The sequence below is a fragment of the Leiobunum rupestre genome, chromosome 10 (assembly GCF_980474605.1).
Source record: "Leiobunum rupestre chromosome 10, qqLeiRupe1.1.hap1, whole genome shotgun sequence".
Taxonomy (NCBI): Eukaryota; Metazoa; Arthropoda; class Arachnida; order Opiliones; family Sclerosomatidae; genus Leiobunum; species Leiobunum rupestre.
Genome location: NC_143393.1, coordinates 13,520,032 through 13,545,997, shown reverse-complemented (window position 1 = coordinate 13,545,997; position 25,966 = coordinate 13,520,032). Strand labels below are relative to the sequence as shown.

Genomic DNA, 25,966 nt, shown 5'->3' with positions numbered 1-25,966 from the left:
TAAAATTATATCCCAGTTGTAGCGGTCATCCGGACTTCGATCAAACGCGCTTCCAGCCTCCGAGCCGCCTTCCCCTTTACTACCGGGTTACCAGAGAAGGTTTCGCTTCCCCGGACAACTTGAATGCCTGCGTGGGAGGCAGCCATTCAAGGCGCAAGATGGTTGGCGAAAAAAAAATACCCCGGAATGATATAAAAGGGGCACTTTTAAGAGATATTTACTCGAGCGGTGGCCTCAGAAGCAAACATTACAGGGTGAGGGCGGATTTATACTATCACCCCCCCCCCTTATTCAGCTTCTTTCCAGATTCGCTGAAAAATTGATGAATGCAAAAATCGGGATTGGTTGAGTGATTAATGAAGAAAAACTCATTCATCGAAAATAATATTGCACGTTGACGAGCAATGACGTCAGAAACATCATTACTTTCAAATTACACTTTGATTTCCATCTTCGTTATATTATCATAAATAACATAATGACCCTTAAGTATGACGGATGAAGCTTTGCAAATGCCTTTTTTAATGTCCCATCTATTGCCAGCACTAACAAGGGTAAACAAATCAGAAAAATTACATGTTATAGTTTTATATTTATATATTTTATAGTTCTTTATTTATATATTTTATAGCTCTTTATTTATATAATTTATAGTTCTTTATTTATATATTTTATAGCTCTTTATTTATATAATTTATAGTTCTTTATTTATATATTTTATAGCTCTTTATTTATATAATTTATAGTTCTTTATTTATATATTTTATAGCTCTTTATTTATATAATTTATAGTTCTTTATTTATATATTTTATAGCTCTTTATTTATATAATTTATAGTTATTTATTTATATATTTTATAGTTGTTTATTTAAATATGTCTTTATTTATATAATTTATAGTTCTTTATTTATATGTTTATTTCTTTATAGATTGCTAAATGGATATTTGTTTATACATTTCTAAATGGTTATTTGTTTCTAAATTTCTAATTGGATATTTGTTTATAAGTTTTTGAATGGTTATTTGTTAATAAATTTCTAAATGTATATTTGTTTATAAGTTTCTGAATAGTTATTTGTTTACAAATTTCTGAGTTGTTATTGGTTTATGAATTTCTGAATAGTTATTTGTTTATAAATTTCTGAATGGTTATTTGTTAATAAAATTCGGTATGGTTATTTGTTTATAAATTTCTGTATGGTTATTTGTTTATAAATTTCTGAATGGTTATTTGTTTTTAAATTTCTAAATTGTCATTTGTTCATAAATTTCTGTATGGTTATTTGTTTAAAAATTTCTGAATGGTTATTTGTTTTAAATTTCTAAATTGTTATTTGTTAAAAGATTTCTGTATGGTTATTTGTTTATAAATATCTAAATGGTTATTTACTTATAAATTTCTGAATAGTTATTTGTTTATAAATTGAGATACTGGGCTGATTTGATTACTTTTAGGGAGGAGCCAACTGTTTAGAGCGAGGGAGATTTGGAGCGCTGCTAGAACTCAAAATAGTTAAGATTAAGCAGACGACTTAGCTAAATTCAATTTGAAACTTCGTCAATTATTTATGCTATTTATGATATTATCAATTAATGCTAGCAATAAAATTATGCTCATTATTAATATAAGGATTTTACTGAAATACAATACCACTTAACGAGAGTATTAAGAGCAATATTTATTTAAATTTAAAATTGATCTTACCAGGTTTAACAGATAAATTAATTAGATTTATTTCCTACTCCATTTAAATCACACCGGTTATTTTATAGCAAGTAACTTAATTAAGTGCTCGACATTCGATTAATTTTTATCCATGAATAAAATAAGCTCGGCGATATTTAAATAATATTAATTTATTATCTGACAACGGCGGCGTACTCGCCATAGACCGAAACATATAACGTTTAACCTTTTATCATTATTAAAAAGTTTTTATAGTGTACAGAAAAACGTAGTTTTTTATTCCAATACATACGTGAATATTCATTTAAATAACCAATAGTTGAATAAAAATTGTAAAATGTTTAAATAATCGAAAGTGAATAAGAATATTATTTAAATAAAACAAACAATTATTTAAATAAATACCACTTTTATTCAAACAAATGCTTGGTTGCGTAAAAACACAATTAAATAAGTTAAAATTATATTATTTTTACCAACGTTTTTTAAATAAATCGGAAATTTTTTGGATAATGAATAAACAATTCCGAGCACTAACTTAATATAATTATTTTAAACTTATTTTCGTAAGTATTTCCTTTTTAGTCACATCGAAAAGGTAAACCGGAAGTATTTGGTAGAAAAATATATCAAAAATTCGGATTCTAAAAAATTGGATTTTTCCCTTCAGTCAGAGTCGCTTCAAAATTCCGATAATCCAATATAAATTCGACGGCTCCCTCTCGGTGGAATGTAAAAAATAAGTATCTTTTGACTGATAATAGGAGAGAAACTCCGGGTCTTTAAGGCCCAGAAATTGCAGCCGATCGCAGCCGAGAAAGGCGACCAGGAATCGATAGTGCACGAAGACGCGCGAGAGAGCCCCAGGCGACAGAGAAAATGAAGAAGGGGATGGTAGGATCACTCCCGAGCCTCCGACCGCCAGCAGACTGAGTCGCTCCACCGACAAGGACAGTCCTCGGGTCCCTCTCGACGCCAACGACAACCTCTGACAAACGCGTGCGTCTAATCACCTCGCGATTCCATTCGAGGATTTGAAAAGTAAGTCTCCAATTTTTCCTTTGTTTTGACGCGCTTACGATTGCGTCATTAACCTTGAGGATTTTGGCAACGATATTGTCAAAATGCTTTTATAATTTGGAAAATTAATTTTTCGCTTTTTGAAAACTAACCGAAACTTACGTAATTGTTCTTACATAAATTGACACGAAAATATTATTGTTTGAATTAAGATAAATGTTCATCGGAAATGTTAACGGGAAATGCATTTAACGGTTCCTAATTTAAATTGATACAATGTCACACTTAACCCTCAATATTATAAGGTTGATTGAATAACGCAACGGAAAAAGACAACTTGAAAACAATGCATTGGTTTTTAAAGTCAGGTATCTAAAAAAAAGTAAAAAACAATTTAAAAATAGTATTCAGCATAGCTTTTAAAAAATAGTGAAAATAGTAAAAATAATCAATAAATTATTGTTTATTTTTTTACTATAGACTTAGTTTAGTCACTACCATTTTAAATACATATTTAAGGGCAACACTGCATCGCATCATCGCGGTAATCATCAAACTGAAATTTTTAATTTTGCATTTAATTTATTGATTTTTTTCGTAATTGTTTTTAAAGTATAACTAATAACTAGTAAATATCGAAATATCAATATAACAAAAATCAATATAAAAATCAAGTAGGGTGGCAGTAAGGTTCTGGAGCATCTATGGGAGAGGAGTTACCCCTAATTATTTCCACAGTCAGTGTCACATTACTCATAAGGCGGACTAGGAGCAAGTGTCGGCTCGACGTGAAGTAGCTCTTTTTTCAACAGATATCGCTGGCGTCGAAATCCAAACAAGATGCTTACGCTACATTTCGACCCAAAAGGCGGGACGTAAAAATACCCCTCGCGTTGATTGGCTCGTTTGTGAATTTGTCAATAACTTCAATTTTAGTAATTTTTTTACAATATTTTAAATGGGATATATAATTTAGGTTAAAGTCCACTAAGTAGAGTATAAGTTGTCTAATTACAATAATCATAAATGGTTTTCATTCGACATTATCGTTTCGCTATTTTGAATTTTAGCTTCCTCTGCCATTAATAGATGGCACCACGCTCTCCAGTAAAGTAGTTTTTTCGAAGAATCGTCTATATTCATTGGCATCTCTAATAACAAGGGCCTTATCATTTTACAGGTGGCAATGATCGAGCCGACAGTTTGCTTTAAAGGGTGTATGAATTTCTATTTAGTGCATACTTTCTTTAAGCCTAAGGGCCCGCCAAAAGCCGGGGCCCTTGCATTACAATGGATAGCGGGATGTTAAGAGCTCCAGACGGGCCCAAAAATGCGCTTTCGAAAACGACATAAAAAGCAAATTAAGTCGAATTACCTGGTTTTTTTCGGAACAAAATTAATGGAAGATCTCGATTAATGCCGAATGCTAAGCGGAAACCGTCGTCAGCGGCGTACGCTCTTGAGTTTTGGAGTTGCATTTAACGCCAAAAAACGAGAAGAATAATAAGAAGGGGGGGGGGGGTGCAAGCCCTCTCGGCTTTAATTATTCTCGCGACGGTATTAAATTGTAATTAAAGGCGAAACCATTAATTCCCCCCAAATTGAGTTTGCTCCCCCCAAGGAAAGAATGGACGCGGGGGGGGGGGGGGGGAGTTGCTTTTAATTGGGAAACTATGGGAGAGTGAAACCCCCATTGTCGCCCCTTCTCATCGCGTTATAATATGCCATTAATCCGACTACAACAAGGCTTTCAAACCTTTCATAGCGTCCGGGAACCAAAGTTTTAAAAGACATTATAAAAGATGAGAAAATTATCGAGCGCTAAAATATTCTGGTAAAATGATAGTTATAAATATTAACTCGTTCCAAGAACGTATTTACGTTACTGAGAACCCGTCTGCCGAAGCCCGAAGTTATACCAGAGATCCTGGCAGTTATAGAGATGCGAAACTCCGTCGAAAACCTGACAAAAAATGCAAGCATCAGCGCCGCCCTTCGGCCGGAATGAAGCGCCCGTTTCAAGCCTAGAGACGCAAAAATTGTAAACAACGGTAACAATCCTAGGATCTCTGCGATTACTCCCCACGTACAGGCGTCGCTGCGATCGGCTAAAATTTGAAAAAAAACTGGTTTGCTTAGGGTATAGGGAGTTTCGCATCTCTATAACCTAGGAGGATTCAAGTAAACCTGCAGTGGTCGTCTCCCGTTTTAGGCGGGGCAGTAAAAAATTCACGGACATAACAAGTATCGCCATCTATCGTAGAACCTTTACACTTTTAAGCGGCTTTTCGTCTGCTAGTTTTTCTATTCGCGTATTTCTACTTTCTAGTAGGAATAGACAATGAATTTTAATATTCGAAAACTAGCAGACGAATTTTTTAAAAACATGTAGAAAAGGTGGCGCTAAACTCGTATGTCCGCGATTCTGGCTCGAGCTGCGTTGCCGTAGAGAGAGAGGGGAGCTCGTAGTGGGGGAATACACTTTTCTATTCCAGGGTACCGAGTTTTCATATTCCTAGCTATAACTGCCAGGATCTCTGGTTATACTACCTAGCCCTGCCTGAAAATAACAATTACAAATTGTAACGCCGTCTATTGTTGATTTTTTCTTGAGGTAATAACCAATGATTTTTAAATTAATTTATAATATTAATTAATATTATGCGAGAAGCATTCATTGATCTAGGTCCGTTAGGTGCAAATTTGTCGCCAAACCTGGACAGGGGCGGATCCATAGGGGGGCGATGGGGGCGATCGCCCCCCCTTAGAATACTTGAAAAAACATAACAACTTTTGAAGTTATTGAAATATATTTATAGAGACTAGAGTATACTAGACTTTCTAGTTGTAGAAAGTACTTCGTTTAAGCAAACGAAAATGAGAGCTCCATCTACTTCAATACCTGCCAACTAAATTTGTAAAGAAATAGCAGACGACTTTTGAATGCCCATGATCGCCCCTCCTTACTTGATGGCCTGGATCCGCTCCTGAACCTGTTTACAAAATTTACAGTCTATTATTTCGCTTAAAGGTGTCAAATGTAAAAATTACACTGCTTAGGAATATTTGCCTATTAATAAAGCAAATTTTATCGATGAAATTGTATTAGAAAATCAATAAATGACGGTCTTCCCAAACGTGGGTTGGCGAAGTGGTTACCACTTTCGTCTCGCAGCAAGGGCAACCGGGTTCGATCCCGGCTTGTGGCACCTAGGAGCAACAAACACAAGGAGAACGCTGCAGCTAGCCTTTAAACACGCTAACGAAGGGTTGTGTACGAATTTCATTGGACGAGAGTTACGAACCTTTACGCTGAACGTTTCACGGGCGGGGGGGAAGACAATTTCCGAATTTTCCCCTTCCGACGGCAGCAGGCGCTAAAGCGTCTAGCCAATGAAAAATGTACGCAAGAAAATCCACGACTTTTGACGGGTTGCGTTCTCCTTGTGTGGGGTGCTGTGTTTGTTGCTCCTAGGTTACCCTGGGTGAAAACTCGGAACCACACTTTCCGCGATGGTTTTATAAGTTATCTCCCCACTGGTAAAAGTTCTTCGGTGTTCCCTTTCCAAAAAAACGTGTTGAGGTTAACGGTAATAGTAAGTGTAGGGAGCTGTTGGCTCGCGTGGCTTGCGGGGCTTGCCACCACCCTCTTACGCAATTTTACTCGGCCACTGATACTTGGTATCATAAGTCACTAGTTGAATTAATACTGTGTGGTTACTTGAGTAATAGCTTATATGACTCTTATTATTTCGTGTTTTGAATAATCAACGGGAGCCATGTTGATTTTAAAGCGAATACCATTAGCACGATGTGTAGATGCGTACTTTTCTGTATGATAAATATTAAATACTTCTGGTTGCACGAACTAAATTAAGAATTTAAAAGAAAGTTAAACGAAGAAGTTCTTATATCCGATACCAGATGGCGTTATACATTCGTAAAATATTAACGGTTTCAGTTTGAGAAAATTTCTTAAGGTTGGTTTTCACTCGTACCAAAACGGCACAACGGCGAGCTTCGACGCGTAAAAATTGTATTAGGCCTAACGGAAAATTTTTGCGTCAACGTTCACCGCTGTGGCTTTTTTGCCCAAGTGAAAACCAGCATTTAGGGAGTAGATGACGATAGCGCAAAATGAAGGTAGACTCGTACGTTCTCAGTAACTTAGAGACGTTCTGCTAAGTCCTGAGCATCCGAAATATGGCCTATTTTGGAATTCGTGTGATATTTGCCTTCGTTTTAACTCCAGTTTAAACAGCAGCAGACTGTTGAAGCTCTCCCACGCGCGATGCAACCATCCCGAAGTTGACATTAAGGCTTTAAAGCGTTAAGCCTACTTTATACCTACGACTGTAAAATCCAGCTTGGGCGTAAAATTGAATTGGACGGTAAAATTTAACGGGCAAATTATGCAAAAAGCCAACGCTTATGGCGCAAATAACCCCAAAACTTCAATACTCGCGGCGAAATTCCTCCCGAAACGCGTCGTTTTGGCGTAAATATTTGTTCCGACTATTTCGCGTGTTTTAATAATTCTACAGCAGCTCGTAAAATCCAAACGCGGGGGGAGAATGAAGGGGAATAACCAGCATTCAAATTTTCCAGTCACGATTTGAACACCATCTAACGGCGCTCATTCGTCCATTTTACAAAACCACGGTGTGAAGACTTCCAAATACACCAAAATCCGGTTACTCCAACCCTTCCCATCAATTACGTAACACGTGTGGATAATGGCTTTCCACTCCTCAACAAACAAGCACCCAAAGTGTCGCGGAAGGCTTGTTTAGCGACAAAGGGAATTCTAAATTCGTATCCAAATTTAGGGAAATTTCAAAGAACTAATAAACTGGGAAATTTCCGATTCAATACGGCAGCCCTGCTCCCCAAATAAGGCTAACGTTAGTGACAATTCGTATCCGAATTTGGGGAAATGTAACGGAAATTAAAGAACTAGTAGGCCGGGAAATTTATGATCCGGGATGGCATTCCCGCTCCCCGAACAACGCGAACGTGATTGACAATTCGTACCCGAATTTGGGGAAATGTAACCGAAATTAAACAACTAGTAGGCCAGGAAATTTATGATCCAGGATGGCATTCCCGCTCCCCGAACAACGCGAACGTGATTGACAATTCGTATCCGAATTTGGGGAAATGTAACCGAAATTAAACAACTAGTAGGCCAGGAAATTTATGATCCAGGATGGCATTCCCGCTCCCCGAACAACGCGAACGTGATTGACAATTCGTACCCGAATTTGGGGAAATGTAACCGAAATTAAACAACTAGTAGGCCAGGAAATTTATGATCCAGGATGGCATTCCCGCTCCCCGAACAACGCGAACGTGATTGACAATTCGTATCCGAATTTGGGGAAATGTAACCGAAATTAAACAACTAGTAGGCCAGGAAATTTATGATCCAGGATGGCATTCCCGCTCCCCGAACAACGCGAACGTGATTGACAATTCGTATCCGAATTTGGGGAAATGTAACCGAAATTAAACAACTAGTAGGCCAGGAAATTTATGATCCAGGATGGCATTCCCGCTCCCCGAACAACGCGAACGTGATTGACAATTCGTATCCGAATTTGGGGAAATGTAACCGAAATTAAACAACTAGTAGGCCAGGAAATTTATGATCCAGGATGGCATTCCCGCTCCCCGAACAACGCGAACGTGATTGACAATTCGTATCCGAATTTGGGGAAATGTAACCGAAATTAAACAACTAGTAAGCCAGGAAATTTATGATCCAGGATGGCATTCCCGCTCCCCAAACAACGCGAACGTGATTGACAATTCGTACCCGAATTTGGGGAAATGTAACCGAAATTAAACAACTAGTAGGCCAGGAAATTTATGATCCAGGATGGCATTCCCGCTCTCCGAACAACGCGAGCGTGATTGACAATTCGTATCCGAATTTGGGGAAATGTAACCGAAATTAAACAACTAGTAGGCCAGGAAATTTATGATCCAGGATGGCATTCCCGCTCCCCGAACAACGCGAACGTGATTGACAATTCGTATCCGAATTTGGGGAAATGTAACCGAAATTAAACAACTAGTAGGCCAGGAAATTTATGATCCAGGATGGCATTCCCGCTCCCCGAACAACGCGAACGTGATTGACAATTCGTATCCGAATTTGGGGAAATGTAACCGAAATTAAACAACTAGTAGGCCAGGAAATTTATGATCCAGGATGGCATTCCAGCTCCCCGAACAACGCGAACGTGATTGACAATTCGTATCCGAATTTGGGGAAATGTAACCGAAATTAAACAACTAGTAGGCCAGGAAATATATGATCCAGGATGGCATTCCCGCTCCCCGAACAACGCGAACGTGATTGACAATTCGTATCCGAATTTGGGGAAATGTAACCGAAATTAAACAACTAGTAGGCCAGGAAATTTATGATCCAGGATGGCATTCCCGCTCCCCGAACAACGCGAACGTGATTGACAATTCCTATCCGAATTTGGGGAAATGTAACCGAAATTAAACAACTAGTAGGCCAGGAAATTTATGATCCAGGATGGCATTCCCGCTCCCCGAACAACGCGAACGTGATTGACAATTCGTATCCGAATTTGGGGAAATGTAACCGAAATTAAACAACTAGTAGGCCAGGAAATTTATGATCCAGGATGGCATTCCCGCTCCCCGAACTACGCGAACGTGATTGACAATTCGTAACCGAATTTGGGGAAATGTAACCGAAATTTATGAATTAGTAGGGTGGGGAAATTATGATTCAGTCTGGCATTCCAGCTCCCCGAGCAACGTGAACGTTATGGTCAATTTGTTTCTGAATTTGGAGAAATTTAATGAGAATTAAAAGAACTAATCAGCCGGGAAAATTCCATTCCAATCTGGCTTCCCTGGTGCCCTCGCGAATCGGCGGAAAATTAATCCCGTTGAGAAACGAAGCTTTTATTTGACCGTCACCTTGGACAGCCGTGGACCTCGGGAAGAACAATGGGCGAGGATGGACGGAAGCGAGCGGTTTCACGAAAGAAAAAAGCTGATGGGGGAATACGTGCTGTATCGTATACTTTTCCTCAATAATTGATGATCCGTATACCGCGGGGGTTACAGGCCTCGCAATAGCCGTTACGCCGCGAATTAAGTAAAGGACAAAACGACCAGAAGGATTTCCCCGAGGGTCGCGACTCACCCGTTACGTGAAATCTATTTCGTAATTGGGCGCGTTGCAGGCTTCCCTTCGCGGGCGCGGTCAGGTGACGTCCATTTCGAGGAGAGAGCCGCAGATATTAAGGCCAAGGATTCTGGTCCTCCTTCGAGTCCGCTCTCGGAGGAGCGATAAGAGAGGAAAGGACGATGAGAGTTTGCTAACGAGTTACCAGAGTTGCTCACTCTCCACTCACAAGGAGACATCCCGAAGTGTAAGCCACCGATTTTGTTCAAACTCGGGGGTTTAGTAGAACTTCATGTATCTTGAAAAATCCTAAAGGGAATTTATTCAAAGGGCAACCGTTTTGCCATGGCAACGAAAAATGTTTTTGACAACACAAAATATTAAATTTTCCCATTGAAAATAACATGGGATTTTGACCTCAAATTGATCAACAGTTGATCAATTTTGATGTTTTTATTGTCAATTTTTATTTATTTTTTCATTTTTTGGCATTTTCGAAATTTTGAATTTTGATTAAATTTTTCACAGGGGGGGCCCTAGGAATCGGTCAGAATCCCATGTTATTTTCAATGGAAAAATTTCCATTTTCTGTTGTCAAATTTTTTTTTCATTGCCATGGCAAAACGGTTGCCCATTGAATAAATTCCCTTTAGGATTTTTCATCATACATGAACGTCTACCAATCCCCCGAGTTTGAACAAAATCGGTGGGTTACACTTCGGGATGTCTCCTTGTCAGACTAGCTTCCACTCTTCGTTATTTCGTAAATTAATTCCTTTAGAAAATAACAAATCCGAGATATAATTCTCGAGCGTTGCTTGATTTTTAGTCGGAAGTGTCGAAACTTAATTTAAATATAAACACGCGAACACGACGTTAGGCCTTATCTCGGTCATTTAACATTTAAACGCGCGCTTTGTTTGGGTGGAAATGTTTCTGGATTTCTTCGGTAGGAGCGCTGTTACGCGATGTAATTTGAGTCCATTAATTTATTTGTCCACAGCTAGAACACTCAGCCTGAAACTTAAGATTCAAATGTCGTCTGCTATTTGAAGACTTCTCGAAGCCTGTTAAAATCATCTAACGCTGTAGACAGTTCGAAGATATTGTTTTGGAATTTTAAAGAAATTGTATCAGTATACAATGAGTCTATAATATTGTTCCATAAGTTTGTAACTTTGGAGAACATTTTACTGCGAGCTAGTAACGGAGTGACGTCATCACAAGAAGAAAATCTCCCCTAGCGAGGCGCTGACAAAGGCTATTTGTGAAACTTTAGCAAGCGGACGCAAAACGTCGACGACGCCCGTAATGCAGTCCGTTTTGTGAATAGCTCTCAGTAAAACTTTTACATGTGAAGAATAGGAAGTGCCACACTTATTTAACAATATTATACACTTATGGTCATACCAGATGATCCATATTTACATTTACTAGCTGAGGAAGGACCGCGGTCCGAAAGCTTCTAATTGTAAATAAAATGTTTTTAATTCCATGAAGTATCAGTCTTTTATAAAACTTTTAATTATTACAAAATAACCATGGAACGAAATTTTAAAATTTATAACTACATTGAAATCAGTTGATGTGGGTCGAAATGCAAACCAGACCGATTAAACCCCAAATTGATTAACTTGTAGAAGCTAGCGGTAATAGTTAGTGTAGGGAGCTGTTGGCTCGCGTGGCATGAAGGGCTTGCCACCACTCTCCTACGCATTGTAACCCGGCACCCTGAATTAATGGCTTTAAAAGTCACTTGGTGACTTGGGCCTAAGGTGGTGCCTTGGGTATTAGCCTAGCTGATTATTATTATTAGTAATCAAATATTGACTTAGCCCTATAACCCTGTGCTTTCCACAAGTTGTATATATATATATATATATATATATATATATATATATATATATATATATCAGTTCAAGGAGAATAATAATAATAATAATAATAATCAGTTAGGCTAATACCCTTGGCACCACCTTAGGCCTAAGTCATCTGGCAACTTTTAAAGCCATTAATTCAGGTGGCCGGGTTACAATTCGTAGGAGGGTGGTGGCTAGCCCTTCATGCCACGCGAGTCAACAGCTCCCTACACTAACTATTACCGTTAACCTCAACAAGTGTTAAAGTAAAGGGAAACCCTTTAACAAATGGGGAGATAACTTGCAAACTCAACGCGGAAGAAGTGGTTCCGAGCTGTCACCCAGTGCCACAAGTTGGGATCGAACCTGGCTCCTCATGCCGTTAGGCAAAAGTGCTAACCACTCCGACACCCTACTGACAAGGAGAGTACCCGAGGTGTTTATTGCCGATTTAGTTCAAAGTCGGGCGTAATGTAGACCTATATGAGATATGAAATTTCCCAAAAGGAGACGTTGCACTACAAATTCGATTTGCCATGGCAACCGAAAATGTTTTTGACCACTTACAACCAAAATAAGATTTTTTCCTTATTTTACCCAAAATTTGTTACAAATTTACCCTAAAAATGTATTAATTTACCCAAACTTGATGAAATTTACCTAAATGTGGTCCAAATTACATATTTCGTGATTTTCAAAATTTTCGTAGCGAGGACCCCGTGAAACCGAGAAAATCCCATACTTTTTTAAATGGAGATTTTATTGTTTAAAGTGATCAAAAACATTTTCGGTTGCCATAGCAAAACGAATGGGTAGTGCAACGTCTCCTTTTGGGAAATTTCATATTTCATATAGGTCTACATTACGCCCGACTTTGAACAAAATCGGCAATAAACACCTCGGGTACTCTCCTTGTGAGTACGATTGCTGGGTGGGGGAATTGAAAAGATTATACTAGCTGATTATCTCAGAACTATAATTTTTATATCCTGACAGTTGGCGTAGGCGAGAAAAATGAGTTCTGAAAAATTTTAAATCTACGGGTTTGTTAATTTTTTTTCATTGTCAGTAAAATACCCAAAATAATTCAGTGGAAAACAATTTGAAATGAAAATTCCGTACGAGGTCATTGAGGTCAACCCTGGTCACAAAAATAAAATAATTCGCCATAGGCTTCACAGTTTCCTCCTACTCTAAAAAAATGCCACGAATTTCTGCACAGTAAATAAAAAGGGAAGAGTCCAATTCGGGAAGGGTCTCGTCTTACGAGAGCAGGGAAGACTTTAAAAAGGCGACTCTAGACTGAATAAACAAGTTCCGTTCATCCCGGTCTTCCTTTTCCAGCAAAGACACCGCCTCAGAGATGGCGCTGGCGTCTTTCCACCGACGAGAAAAACTAAGGAAAAGAAAGAAGAGAGAATTTAAGCTCGCCGTTCCGCCAAAATCCGTCTTATATTACGAAGTTGGAAAAAATAGAACTTTATCTACAGTTTAGCAGCTTTCAGAGGGGGGAGGGCTGAAATAAGCTTAATCCTAGCTTAAGCTTCTTTTATAATAGAATCCCGCCTTCAAATATGAAGAAGAAAAAACAAGACCGTCGCGAATCAATTTGAGATTTCTATAAAAAAGACAACGGAATTTTTCAAAATGTTATTTACACTTACATCACTACGTTGCGGCGAAGTCAAGTTCGCGTAAAGAGGCTCGTCACCCCTCAGCATTCTGAAAATCAAGTCTTTCAGAGAGTTTAAAACAAATTTATTTTTAAACTTTTACCATTTTTATTGCAATTCTATTACGTAATTTCAAGAAATATATTAGATTTTCCAAAAAAAAATATATATATATTTACAAGATTTTACAAACTTCCAAATATAATTACTCAATTTGATTTTGTAACCTCTCAGCATTCTGAAAATGAAGTTATTCGGAGAGTTTAAAACCATTTTTTTGGAAAATCTTATAAAATATTAATTGCATTTCTATAACGGAATTTGAAGAAATTAAATCAGATTTTAAAACTTCCAAACATAATTACTCAATTTAATTTTGTAACTCCTTCTCAGCAATCTGAAAATCAAGTCTTTCGGAGAGTTTAAAACAAATTGTTTTGTTGAATCTTTTAAAATATTTATTGCATTTCTATAATGGAATTTTAAAGAAATTATATTAGATGTTACCAAACTTCCAAACATAATTATTCAATTTGATTTTGTAACCTCTCAGCATTCTGAAAATGAAGTTATTCGGAGAGTTTAAAACCATTTTTTTGTAAAATCTTTTAAAATATTAATTGCATTTCTATAACGGAATTTGAAGAAATTAAATCAGATTTTAAAACTTCCAAACATATTTACTCAATTTAATTTTGTAACCCCTTCTCAGCAATCTGAAAATCAAGTCTTTCGGAGAGTTTAAAACAAATTGTTTTGTTGAATCTTTTAAAATATTTATCGCATTTCTATAATGGAATTTTAAAGAAATTATATTAGATTTTACCAAACTTCCAAACATAATTATTCAATTTGATTTTGTAACCCCTCAGCATTCTGAAAATGAAATCTTTCAAAGAGTTTAAAACAATTCTTATTTTAATCTTTTAAAATATTTATTGCATTTCTGTAACAGAATTTTAATGAAATTATATTAGATTTTTACAAACTTCCAAACACGTAAATTATATACCCCTCGAAGCACTATCGGTAATATCAAAAAAATCCTTAATAGCATAGACCATATAAAAGTCCACCAAGTTTTGTTGGGAACGCATAAACACTGTTGGATCAACTGTAAAAAGGGAGTCGATTTTATACCTACCAGTATGTTTACAAACAATAAAAGACAGCCGAAGTTGTAAACCTACATAAGCCCCGGTAGAAAAGTTCGTAAAAGTTTCCGCGGGTTACTTTAAACATCATTCCTCGCCTTATTTCGCTACTTTTACTCTTTTCGGCGACTACGAACTAACGATGGTCAACTCAATCATAGATATAAAAAAAGAGAAATCTCGGATCGGAGGAAAAAGAGAACGAAAGGTGGAGCCACCTGTACGCGTCCCACGGAACTATGTAATGAATTCGAGACAACCCGGACACTCCTAGTCGAAGATAAAACGCGCGGACGTTACCCCTCTGACTCCCTTAGAACGCGGCGCGAGCTAACCTTCTGGATTTAAGGACAGAGTGTCAGGGACTTAAAGGCTATAAAAAAGCTTTATTTCTTTTTCCTCATTTTCTCTTTCTTCGCGATTTCTTTCACGCGGTTGAAGGAAGGGGGAAAGGAGGGGGGAAGTAAGTTGAAACTTCTTCTAATTTATCCGTTCATTGTGTGACGGAAATTCTTCCGGAGTGCGATGGATCAAAGTGTCGCCCAAGAAGACATTTTCGATTAAGAACCTAACTGGGATTGAAAGTGTTTACTCGACGATTTTTTTCCTGGCAAAAAAGTTCCGCAACGTGTTGGACACGTCTGACCGAGGCTTAGTTAGTGTAGGGAGCTGTTGGCTCGCGTGGCGTGCGGGGCTTTAACAGTCGCCTAAGGTGGTGCCTTGGGTATTAGACTAGCTGATTATTATTATTATTATTATTATTATTAATATATTTCACCAAAAGTAAATGAACCGAAGTTATCAAATTGAAATTTTGCTCCCTCCAAGATCGAAAAACAAAACGTTTTGGTTTCTATGAAACCATTTTTATACATAGAAATAGCTATACCCACAATTCCCAAGTGCAATTTATCGCGTCAAAAGATGGGGATGGAAATGAGCTTTTATTTGATTCGATTTTCTCATCATTTTCATAAGGAAAACGCCCTCCAATTCTGAGCCCTATTTCGATTAAATAAAAAATGCTTTTATCAAAGCAGTTAGAAGGCTGATTTAAGGGGTAGTTCGGATCTATCTATCTCTTTGAAATGTTTTAGATTAAAGAGTTATTTTTTGGAATTATTTTAAAAAGCAAAATATATTTCTAAAATAATTTCCATAAATTTTCCCTCACTTTTTATATATTTTAAAACCATTTCCTTAAATTTGAGCCTTGAAACTGTAACAGTAAACTGAGAAAATTTTAAATTGTAAAGGATTACGCGTGTTTAGTTCAGAATTATGTATATTCTAATGGAAATATTTAAAATGAATTTTAAAATCGGCCGCCATGGATATAAAATAAGGCTGTGGGATAAAAAATTCGAAAGAGAAGACATACTACGAGCTGAGTTATTTTGCTTGATAAGGCACCATATTTTTGAAACGCTTATTTCTGGCATTGATTTTCAATGCTATAGACACAGTGCTTCCATATACGGGGAATTTTTCCTTTTTCCAGAATTTTTCAACCTTTAAAAACGCTGAAACGGAATAATGCAATTTAAAAGGGAAAACGGGAAAAGCGATGGAAATTTAATAAAGGGTCATTATAAAAGTAATGAAAGTCACAATCTAAATATCCAAAGCAACGTTTGAGGATATGTTTTTGCAAAATTATTAAAATGTAAGTAATTTTGTAATAAATAAAACCTTAAATTTTCAATAATTTTAAGAATTAATCTTAATATCTATATAAATTAGTATTAAGAGCGAGGGATAAAAAATGGGAATTACTAGGTCGAAAACGCGAAAATGAAATGATCGCAAGAGGAAAATTTTAGATATCAAATGTGGAAGCCCCGTATAGACGTCTGCTATGCTGTCGTAATTGGATTCTGCAGTTTTGTGTTTACAACTAAACGACTACTCGCAAAATATTATAACCTTAATTAATATGCTGTTTTATATGTTAAATAAAATTTTTGTTTAAATACATAAGAAATTAAACGGTTAAAGGAGTTTGCAACTTTCTATGTAAGCTAATTCTCATAATGAATTTATAAAACAGACATTTACTAAATTATATCTATCCAAGTCTGCACTTATTATTTTAAACTTCTGGTTTAAAGTAGAACTATGCAACAGTATTTAAATTTGGCATACATCATGAAAAACTGAAGATCCAAGTCAAGTAGTAGTAAAAAAAATTGACAATAGAGTTACATTAAAATGACCACATTTCTTTCTAGAAAGGCCTGATGAAATGTGTGCAGTTACACTGCAGTAGCCTGTTTGAATTGTTAAAGGGACTTTCAAGAAAGACTTAAGTCAAATTGAAATAAGTCATTCAGTCGTAACTTTGGGTTTACAATGTACGGCATGTTAACTTTAATAACTTTCTTGATTAAATTGATTGCAAATCTCTTTTATTGATGACTTCTTTACTAGTTTAGTTTCTATAATGAGTTTCAGTAATTTAAATGCTGTAATTTTACACGTAATCCTTTACGATTTAAAATTTTCTCAGTTTACTGTTACAGTTTCAAGGCTCAAATTTAAGGAAATGGTTTTAAAATATATAAAAGGTGAGGGAAAATTTATGGAAATTATTTTAGAAATATATTTTGCTTTTTAAAATAATTCCAAAAAAATAACTCTTTAATCTAAAACATTTCAAATAGATAGATAGATCCGAACTACCCCTTAAATCAACCTTCCAACTGCTTTGATAAAAGCATTTTTTATTTAATAGCTGTCCCTTTGCTCTGCATCACAGGGCAAATTTTGACTAAAATTTATAATTGAAAATAAAATCCCTAAGTTAGAAAATAAATAGGTTTATTTTTAAAAATATTTTGTACAGGCATTTTAATATTATTGAATGTAATTTAATATATTGAATATTATTTTAAATATTTTACTTAACATTGGGAAATAAAGATGATAATTGGTTACGTCAAATTGAGGTTTAATTAAGACTTAGATAACAAGATAATAGGTGTATAACTGGTTCTAGTAAGCTAGTGAAATATGCTAATTTTAGTAAAACTTTCAATCAAAAACAGACCTTTTGATGAGATAGTGTTTATGGGTTGCATAGCATGATTTGTGAAGAGCTTCTAATCGTTTACTTTTATCTCAATCATGTATCAAGAGTTTTCCAACTCTGCCGAGCTTTCAAATAAAAAACCAAACATGTGTAATTTATATTATAATAGAATGGGGTACACAGACATTGTAAATGAAAATAGCCACAAAGGCAATTAATATGAATATGTATTATATTAAAAATCTAAAAAAAAATTCTAACGCGCTTAGTGTAAGTAAGCACATTTATCAACAGTATTTGAATGGGGGGCTCCAGTCCTGTTCTGGCTGTACTACCTTACAACGGTATGGCTCGTACACTACTGATCCTCAAATAACAATAATTTCTCTTTAAGCTTTTGAATAATTAAGACGCCTTTACATAGAGGATTAAGTTTGAATGCCCAAAACGTTTATTGTTATGAAAAATTATTCAAATATTTACCATACTTCATTACTGTAATTAAAATTCTCAAAATTATTTTCACAATGCTAAATGGATACACCTAAATCAAAATTCAATTATTATTATTTTTTAACTCTGAAAAAATTAGCTGGGTAAAAAAAATATGTAAGAGATAAAACAAGATTAACTTCAAACTAAATTTCACTTTCCACAAAATTATTTCTGGTACTACTAAATACGTTAGTTTTAACCTAGAATATATGATCGGGTTCTACAGGATAATTTTCCCCGAGGGGTAAGACAGTCTCAGATAATCTGTACACCGAGTTCGGGCATTTAGCACTGTTAAAGGTACATATTTTCAAGAGTTCGCGAGTTCCATTTAGCACTGTCAAAGGTACGGCAGTGTACACCGAGTTCGCAGAGTGTCTTACCCCTCGATTTTCCCTACGAAGCAAAGGCTTAACGGTTAAATGTTAACTACTATTAAATTGCAATTAAATGAATTACGAAAATGATAATTGTTACTTAAAAAATATTTAATTACGTATAAATAATGAGATTTAAATAAAGTTCCCATACGAAATGGTTTATTATTTCTTGAGTAAAGTGCGAAAATCAACGTTAACTCGAAGACGGACAAAATTTTATTTTTGCATTTTTCCGGGAAACTGGCTACGAGCTGATCAGTTGGCCTTCCATGTCAAAAATGGTACACTAACTCATTACAGTACGAAGCTCCTTATCTACAGTCGACTAACTTTCGTTAAATAACGGGATTCTAATACGTTTCTCGCTGAAGTTGACAGTAGCAACAAATCCGTATGAGTATCTCTGTACTGTACACCAACGCTGTTACATTAATATTAATTCTTAATAACTTGGGTTCATTTACTTCTGATTTCACTTAATAATTTTCTAGTTTATCTTTTTGATTACGCAAATGTTACCGAAAATATTAATATTATACACCTTTATTATTGTAAATTGACCTTTTTGTAATAGTAAAGGTAGTTTTTGTAAGAATTTCACCACCGGTTCACACGCGAAATCCCCGCTAAAACGATAAAACTATAAAAAAAATGTGGGTAAACAAATAGCAATAAACCTTCGTCCCAAACCGTGTTGGGAATTTTCAGCGAGAACGATTTGACCCCGGCGTTGACCCCTGTGGCCTAAGTAGAGGGCCTTAAGCCAAATCGCAGCTTACTCGGTTTGGTGAACTAAAGTAGGAAAAATAATTAAGTATGCAAATTTTTATCCGGGCTGCATTTCCGAATTCTCGGGCGGGAGATTAAGAACCCCGAAGTAAAGGTCTTAGACCCTCGCTGGGGTGAGGTTAAGCCATCCGTAGACAACGTGTAGATTGTACCGAATAAAGCATCGTCTACAAGTTTCCCCACGCGTTTTCGAGAGGTGTCTTATAACTTCTTCGTTAGTCAATTCGAGTAACAACAGAGCTCCACCTTTGACGAATAAGCTGTTGGGCCGGGATCTAGAACTGCTCGCTTACAAGGAGACATCCCGAAGTCTAACCCACCGATTTTTTTCAAACTCGGAGTTTTGGTAGACGTTCATCATGTTCATGTAACTTGAAAAATCCTAAAGGGAATTTATTCAATGGGCAACCGTTTTGCCATGGCAACGAAAAATGTTTTTGACAATACAAAATATTAAATTTTCCCATAGAAAATAGCATGGGATTTTGACCTCAAATTGATCAAAAGTTGATCAATTTTGATGTTTTTATTGTCAATTTTTATTTATTTTTTCCTTTTTTGGCACTTTCGAAATTTTGAAATTTGTTAAAATTTTTCACAGGGGGCCCTAGGAATCGGTCAGAATCCCATGTTATTTTCAATGTGAAAATTTCCATTTGATGTTGTCAAAAACATTTTTCGTTGCCATATCAAAACGGTTGCCCATTGAATAAATTCCCTTTAGGATTTTTCATGATACATGGAGGTCTACCAATCCCCCAAGTTTGAACAAAATCGGTGGGTTACACTTCGGGATGTCTCCTTGTTAGTTTTATCAGAGCATGGTGGCGGATTTCGGTAAGATTGCCACTCAAATATTAAGAAATATAATAACGTATTTTAAAATTTAAATTTGTTATCTCTAAATACAATTCGCTACATAGTTCCAAAACCAGATAACTCGACTTAAGCGAATTTCCTTGTTCTGGCGTTTTTCGAAAGAGCAATTCAATCTTCATTTACAGTAAAATTATTAAATATTTCGCCCATATTTATTTCAAAGTTATAATATTTTTTAACTATAGGGTAATACTATATTTCAAAACTTCAATAATGTTTTAATACCATATATTTATTTTGAGATACCCGATTTTGGAAATAAGGTATCGAATTTTTATTATTATAAAATATGTACAATTCTATTAGACCACACCACAGACCAGGAAAACCTGGTACTTTGACAAAGTTTGCTTTAGGACAGCAATACTCACCGAAAGATGTCGCCACTGCGTCGAGAGATAGACCCTACTTTTACAACAATATCGACTTGGCAGTATGACGTGGATAATACGTCACCCATGCTTTTTCAAATTGAAAAAAAAAGATAACCAACATGGCGGCCATAGCCAAAGGTACGGCGTGACGTCATGCTGCCAAATCCCTATTATGTATTTATTACCATCTTAACTACGTTGATAAAGCGTATTTAAATTTAAAAGAAATGTTTCAATCGAATAGCATTAGCAAGATAGGCAACATTTCTAGTGAAAACAGCCCTTAATTATACTACTAGTACTAGTCGGGCTTTAGGACATAAAGTGAAAACAATAGAATGGTAAATTTTGACGAAACGCTCAATTCATTCTGGGAAAATTATAGAAATTCTTGCGAAATAGTTTCCTATGAAGCTATTGCAACGCAACAGGAAAAAAGTTGTTTAGAGATAAAAGATATCGCTACCTTGAATTTGTACGCCTCTATTGAGTAAGACCCTTTCCATACATTTAAATCAAGTGTCGGCTCGACGTGAAGTATCTCTTTTTTCAACAGATGTCGCTAGCGTCGAAATCCAAACAAGATGCTTAAGCTACATTTCGGCCCCAAAGGCGGGACATAAAAGTTCCCCTCGCGTTGATTGGCTCGTTTGTAAATTGGCCAATAACTTAAATTATAGTAATTTTTAACAATATATTTTATATGGGATTTATAATTTTGGTTAAAGTCCACTAAGTAGAGTATAAGTTGTCTAATTATAGTAATTATAAATTGTTATCTGGCAACGTTATCGTTTCGCTATTTTGAATTTTAGCTTCCTTTGCTATTAATAGATGGCACCACGGTCTCCAGTAAAGTCGTTTTTTCGAAGAATCGTCTATATTCATGGCCTTCTCTAACAAATAGGGCCTTATCATTATAAAGGTGGCAATGATGGAGCCGACAGCTGCTTTAACAACAAGAACGGATTTATTTTCCTTTCGTGCCGGGGTCTCATCTCAAAAAAGTCTTCCTAACTTTCAATAAATACTTTCTAGTAACAAGTTATAAATATGACATTAAACCATATAACCCGACAAAACAAATCAATGGATTCTTTAAATAATTCGATATTTAAAAATTAAGATTTTAAAAACTTAAAATACATTGTCTAGAATAATTTACCAATGTCCTAAGAACATAAGGACGAAACTGAACGATTTCGGTTAGTGATAGTCTGTCACGGAGTGATTGCTTAATCGCAAGTTTTTTGGAAGAGGTAACCATAGATATATGAAATAGTATAGATCCACAATTCTACGAGGGACTGATATGGAAGTGAAAACTAGCCGACAACGCTAATTTTCTGGATGCGCTACGTTACAGCGTTATCTTTCCACCAAAAGCAAAAATAATGACACGTGACTTCAACTCCACGTGACTCTGGGGCCATCAACATTATTAGGCCTAATCTACCGCGTTCTTTTTTCTTTAAACTAATATTGATCACCGATAGATGGCACTATTACGTAGCGCATCCAGAAAATATTTTTCTAAATACTCATTTTGGTCACCGATAGATGGCACTTTTGCGTAGCGTATCCAGAAAATATTTTTCTAAATACTCATTTTGGTCACCGATAGATGGCACTTTTGCGTAGCGTATCCAGAAAATATTTTTATAAATACTAATTTTGGTCACCGATAGATGGCACTTTTGCGTAGCGTATCCAGAAAGTATTTTTATAAATACTAATTTTGGTCACCGATAGATGGAACTATTACGTAGCGCATGCAGAAAATATTTTCAAATAATAATTTTGGTCACCGATAGATGGCACTTTTGCGTAGCGTATCCAGAAAATATTTTTCTAAATATTAATTTTGGTCACCGATAGATGGAACTATTACGTAGCGCATCCAGAAAATATTTTCAAATAATAATTTTGGTCACATAGATGGCACTATTACGTAGCGCATCCAGAAAATATTTTTCTAAATACTAATTTTGGTCACATAGATGGCACTATTACGTAGCGAATCCAGAAAATATTTTTCTAAATACTAATTTTGGTCACCGATAGATGGCACTTTTGCGTAGCGCATCCAGAAAATATTTTTCTAAATACTAATTTTGGTCACCGATAGATGGCACTATTACGTTGCGCATCCAGAAAATATTTTTCAAATAATAATTTGGTCACCGATAGATGGCCATATTACGTAGCGCATAAATATAATATGGGTCTTCTGCTAGCTGTCCCTTCCGTGTTCTTCCCACGGGCCCGTATGCAGCGTAAGGTGTCTATGCTATTTCATATATCTGTGGAAGTAACTCGTCGCAAAATTACTGCTAGGCTAGTGTGATGACGCTTTTTGGTGAGACATTTCACAAATAACCACCTTCGGGAACGAAGGGATCTGTACTGGTCGATTCAATAAAATATCATTATTGCGCCAAAGTAAACGTTATTTTTACTGTTGACAGCGTTTCAATTTTCACCTTTACATGCAATAAAGTTCCTCCATCATCATGCTATTTCTATAAGCGACACTGGTAAGGGTAACGTGTAAAATGAACAACGCGGTAAAGCTTCGTCTGCACTCCTGCAGCGCGGCCGTAACCTGTCTGTTAATACTTTCGGGTAATTAACCTTCAACTAAGCGAAGATCACGTGGAGTACGTACAAACACCATCTTTGAGACAGTGATGGGCACTTTTGTTAAAGAACCGCTCAGCTCGTGCTCGCGAAATTTTGAGCTGGGAAATTTCCGGTCGTCTCTTTTCACTCTTTTTGAGAGGTTAACTTTGGTTCCATTCTTGTCAGTCTTTTCTCAAAATTATCACTCCTCTCTTGTCGCTCTTTTATGAGTGGCAAAATGTTCTCTCCTCTCTTGCCGCTCTTTTTTGAGAGGTGAAATGCTAGCTCCTCTCTTGCCGCTATTTTTTGAGAGGTGAAATGCTAGCTCCTCTCTTGCCGCTATTTTTTGAGAGGTGAAATGCTAGCTCCTCTCTTGCCGCTCTTTTTTGAGAGGTGAAATGCTAGCTCCTCTCTTGCCGCTCTTTTTTGAGAGGTGAAATGCTAGCTCCTCTCTTGCCGCTCTTTTTTGAGAGGTGAAATGCTAGCTCCTCTCTTGCCGCTCTTTTTTGAGAGGTGAAATGCTAGCTCCTCTCTTGTCCCTCTTTTCTGAGAGGTGAAATGCTAGCTCCTCTCTTGCCGCTCTTTTCTAAGCGGCAAAATGCTCACTCCTCTTTTGTCGCTCTTTTTTGAGAGGTGAAATGCTAGCTCCTCTCTTGTCGCTCTTTTCTAAGCGGCGAAAGGCTCGCTCCTCTTTTGTCGCTCTTTTTTGAGAGGTGAAATGCTAGCTCCTCTCTTGGCGCTCTTTTTTGAGAGGTGAAATGCTAGCTCCTCTCTTGGCGCTCTTTTTTGAGAGGTGAAATGCTAGCTCCTCTCTTGTCTCTCTTTTCTAAGCGGCAAAATGCTAGCTCCTCTCTTGTCGCTCTTTTCTGAGTGGCCCAATGCTCGCACCTCTCTTGTCGCTATTTTCTGAGAGGTGAAATGCTAGCTCCTCTCTTGTCGCTCATTTCTAAGCGTCAAAATGCTCGCTCCTCTTTTGTCGCTCTTTTTTGAGAGGTGAAATGCTAGCTCCTCTCTTGGCGCTCTTTTTTGAGAGGTGAAATGCTAGCTCCTCTCTTGTCGCTCTTTTCTAAGCGGCAAAATGCTCGCTCCTCTCTTGTCGCTCTTTTCTGAGTGGCCCAATGCTAGCTCCTCTCTTGTCGCTCTTTTTTGAGAGGTGAAATGCTAGCTCCTCTCTTGCCGCTCTTTTTTGAGAGGTGAAATGCTAGCTCCTCTCTTGTCGCTCTTTTCTAAGCGGTGAAATGCTCGCTCCTCTTTTGTCGCTCTTTTCTGAGTAGCCCAATGCTCGCTCCTCTCTTGTCACTCTTTTCTGAGCGGAAAAAATGCTCGCTCCTCTCTTGATGCTCTTTTCTGGGTGGCCAAATGCTCGCTCCTCTCTTTTCCGTTTTGCGCTCTTTTAAAAGATATTTTACCGCTCAAAATTCCAAAACCCGCTTAAAATGAGGGGAGAGCGGCCACCACTGCTTTGAGACCACTACGTAAAAGCGTAAGGGAAGAAAAACAATAGCGCCATCTAATGGACCTTTTAAAAACCCAATAAAGGGGATAATAATTCCCCCCGGGTCAAGGTGGGGGGGGGGGGGCGATAACTGCCATTCCGTCCCCCACCGCCGAAACTATAAAAGTGGTGACGATCCAGGGGTGTCACGAATGGATGGTAGAGGGTCTTTTGAAAGAGCCTTTCAGAAAGGTTCAAGTTTGAAAGCACTTTCCTCTAGATGGCGCGCCCTAATGGGCTCCCCCGGGGAGATAACCCTTCTCCCGCAAGAGCCGACGCGTAAATGGCGGGGACGTTTGACCTTGACAAGCGTTTGATTACTATCCCAACACGGGGAATAATCATTAATTAAATTGCTAAATTGGAAGGGAGTCTTCGCGATGAAATTCCCAATTTATAACGTCTTTCGTAATTTTCAAATAAAATTAACAGCGTTAGTACATTCTTAGCAGACGGATTTTGAGCGAAAATTCTCAATATTTATCCGTAGAGCGTCAATGTCCTTTCCATAAATACCGTGGCTTTCTTGTTTACTGTTTCCCCCCACTTCTACAATGCTTTTCCAGCTTTCCCACTAAAGAGAGCTAGTGAATTCGTCCATGGGCTTAACTGCACTATCGCAAAAACAAGCTGGTCAGTCGTAACGAATTTAGCCTTTTCAGTTTCCATAGACACACGTAACGGCCCACACGATAAATTCATTAGCTGCTGCATTTTTGTCTAATAGAGCAGACGATTAATTACAAAGAGTCTCCTTAGCAGACGAATATCCAGCAGTTTATAACCGCTATGTAACTCTATGTAAATTGAAAAGGTTAATTATTATGCACAAAACCCAATTAATATGAACATCGCATCATGCACGAATGAAACAGTCTATCGATCAAATACCGAATTATCCCCTATTAACTGACCTTGTTTTTACATTTAGAAATATTCGATCAAACTGTTCGACTAGTCGGAGTTAAATTATCCCCTATTAGCTGGTCTTGTTTCTAAATTTAGAAATATTCGATCAAACTATTCGACTATACGGAGTTAAATTATCCCCTATTAGCTGGTCTTGTTTCTACATTTAGAAATATTCGATCAAACTATTCGACTATACGGAGTTAAATTATCCCCTATTAGCTGGTCTTGTTTCTACATTTAGAAATATCTGATCAAACTATTCGACTATACGGAGTTAAATTATTCCCTATTAGCTGGTCTTGTTTTTACATTTAGAAATATTCGATCAAACTGTTCGACTAGTAGGAGTTAAATTATCCCCTATTAGCTGGTCTTGTTTTTACATTTAGTAATATTCGATCAAACTGTTCGACTAGTA

General features: G+C 36.8%; 1 protein-coding gene across 2 annotated transcripts in view; it reads left to right on the top strand.

Moving 5' to 3' along the window:
• Nucleotides 1-2,634: 2,634 nt before the first annotated feature.
• The window catches only part of Nep1 (M13 family metallopeptidase neprilysin 1), a 54,324-nt gene continuing 30,992 nt past the window's right edge, over nucleotides 2,635-25,966 (top strand). Inside the window, exon 1 of one of the 2 annotated variants that reach the window (XM_090160504.1) lies at nucleotides 2,635-2,729. The gene's annotated coding sequence lies outside the window, so the exon portion shown is untranslated. The remainder of the gene's footprint in view (nucleotides 2,730-25,966) is intronic. The other variant, XM_090160505.1, reaches the window with a different exon arrangement.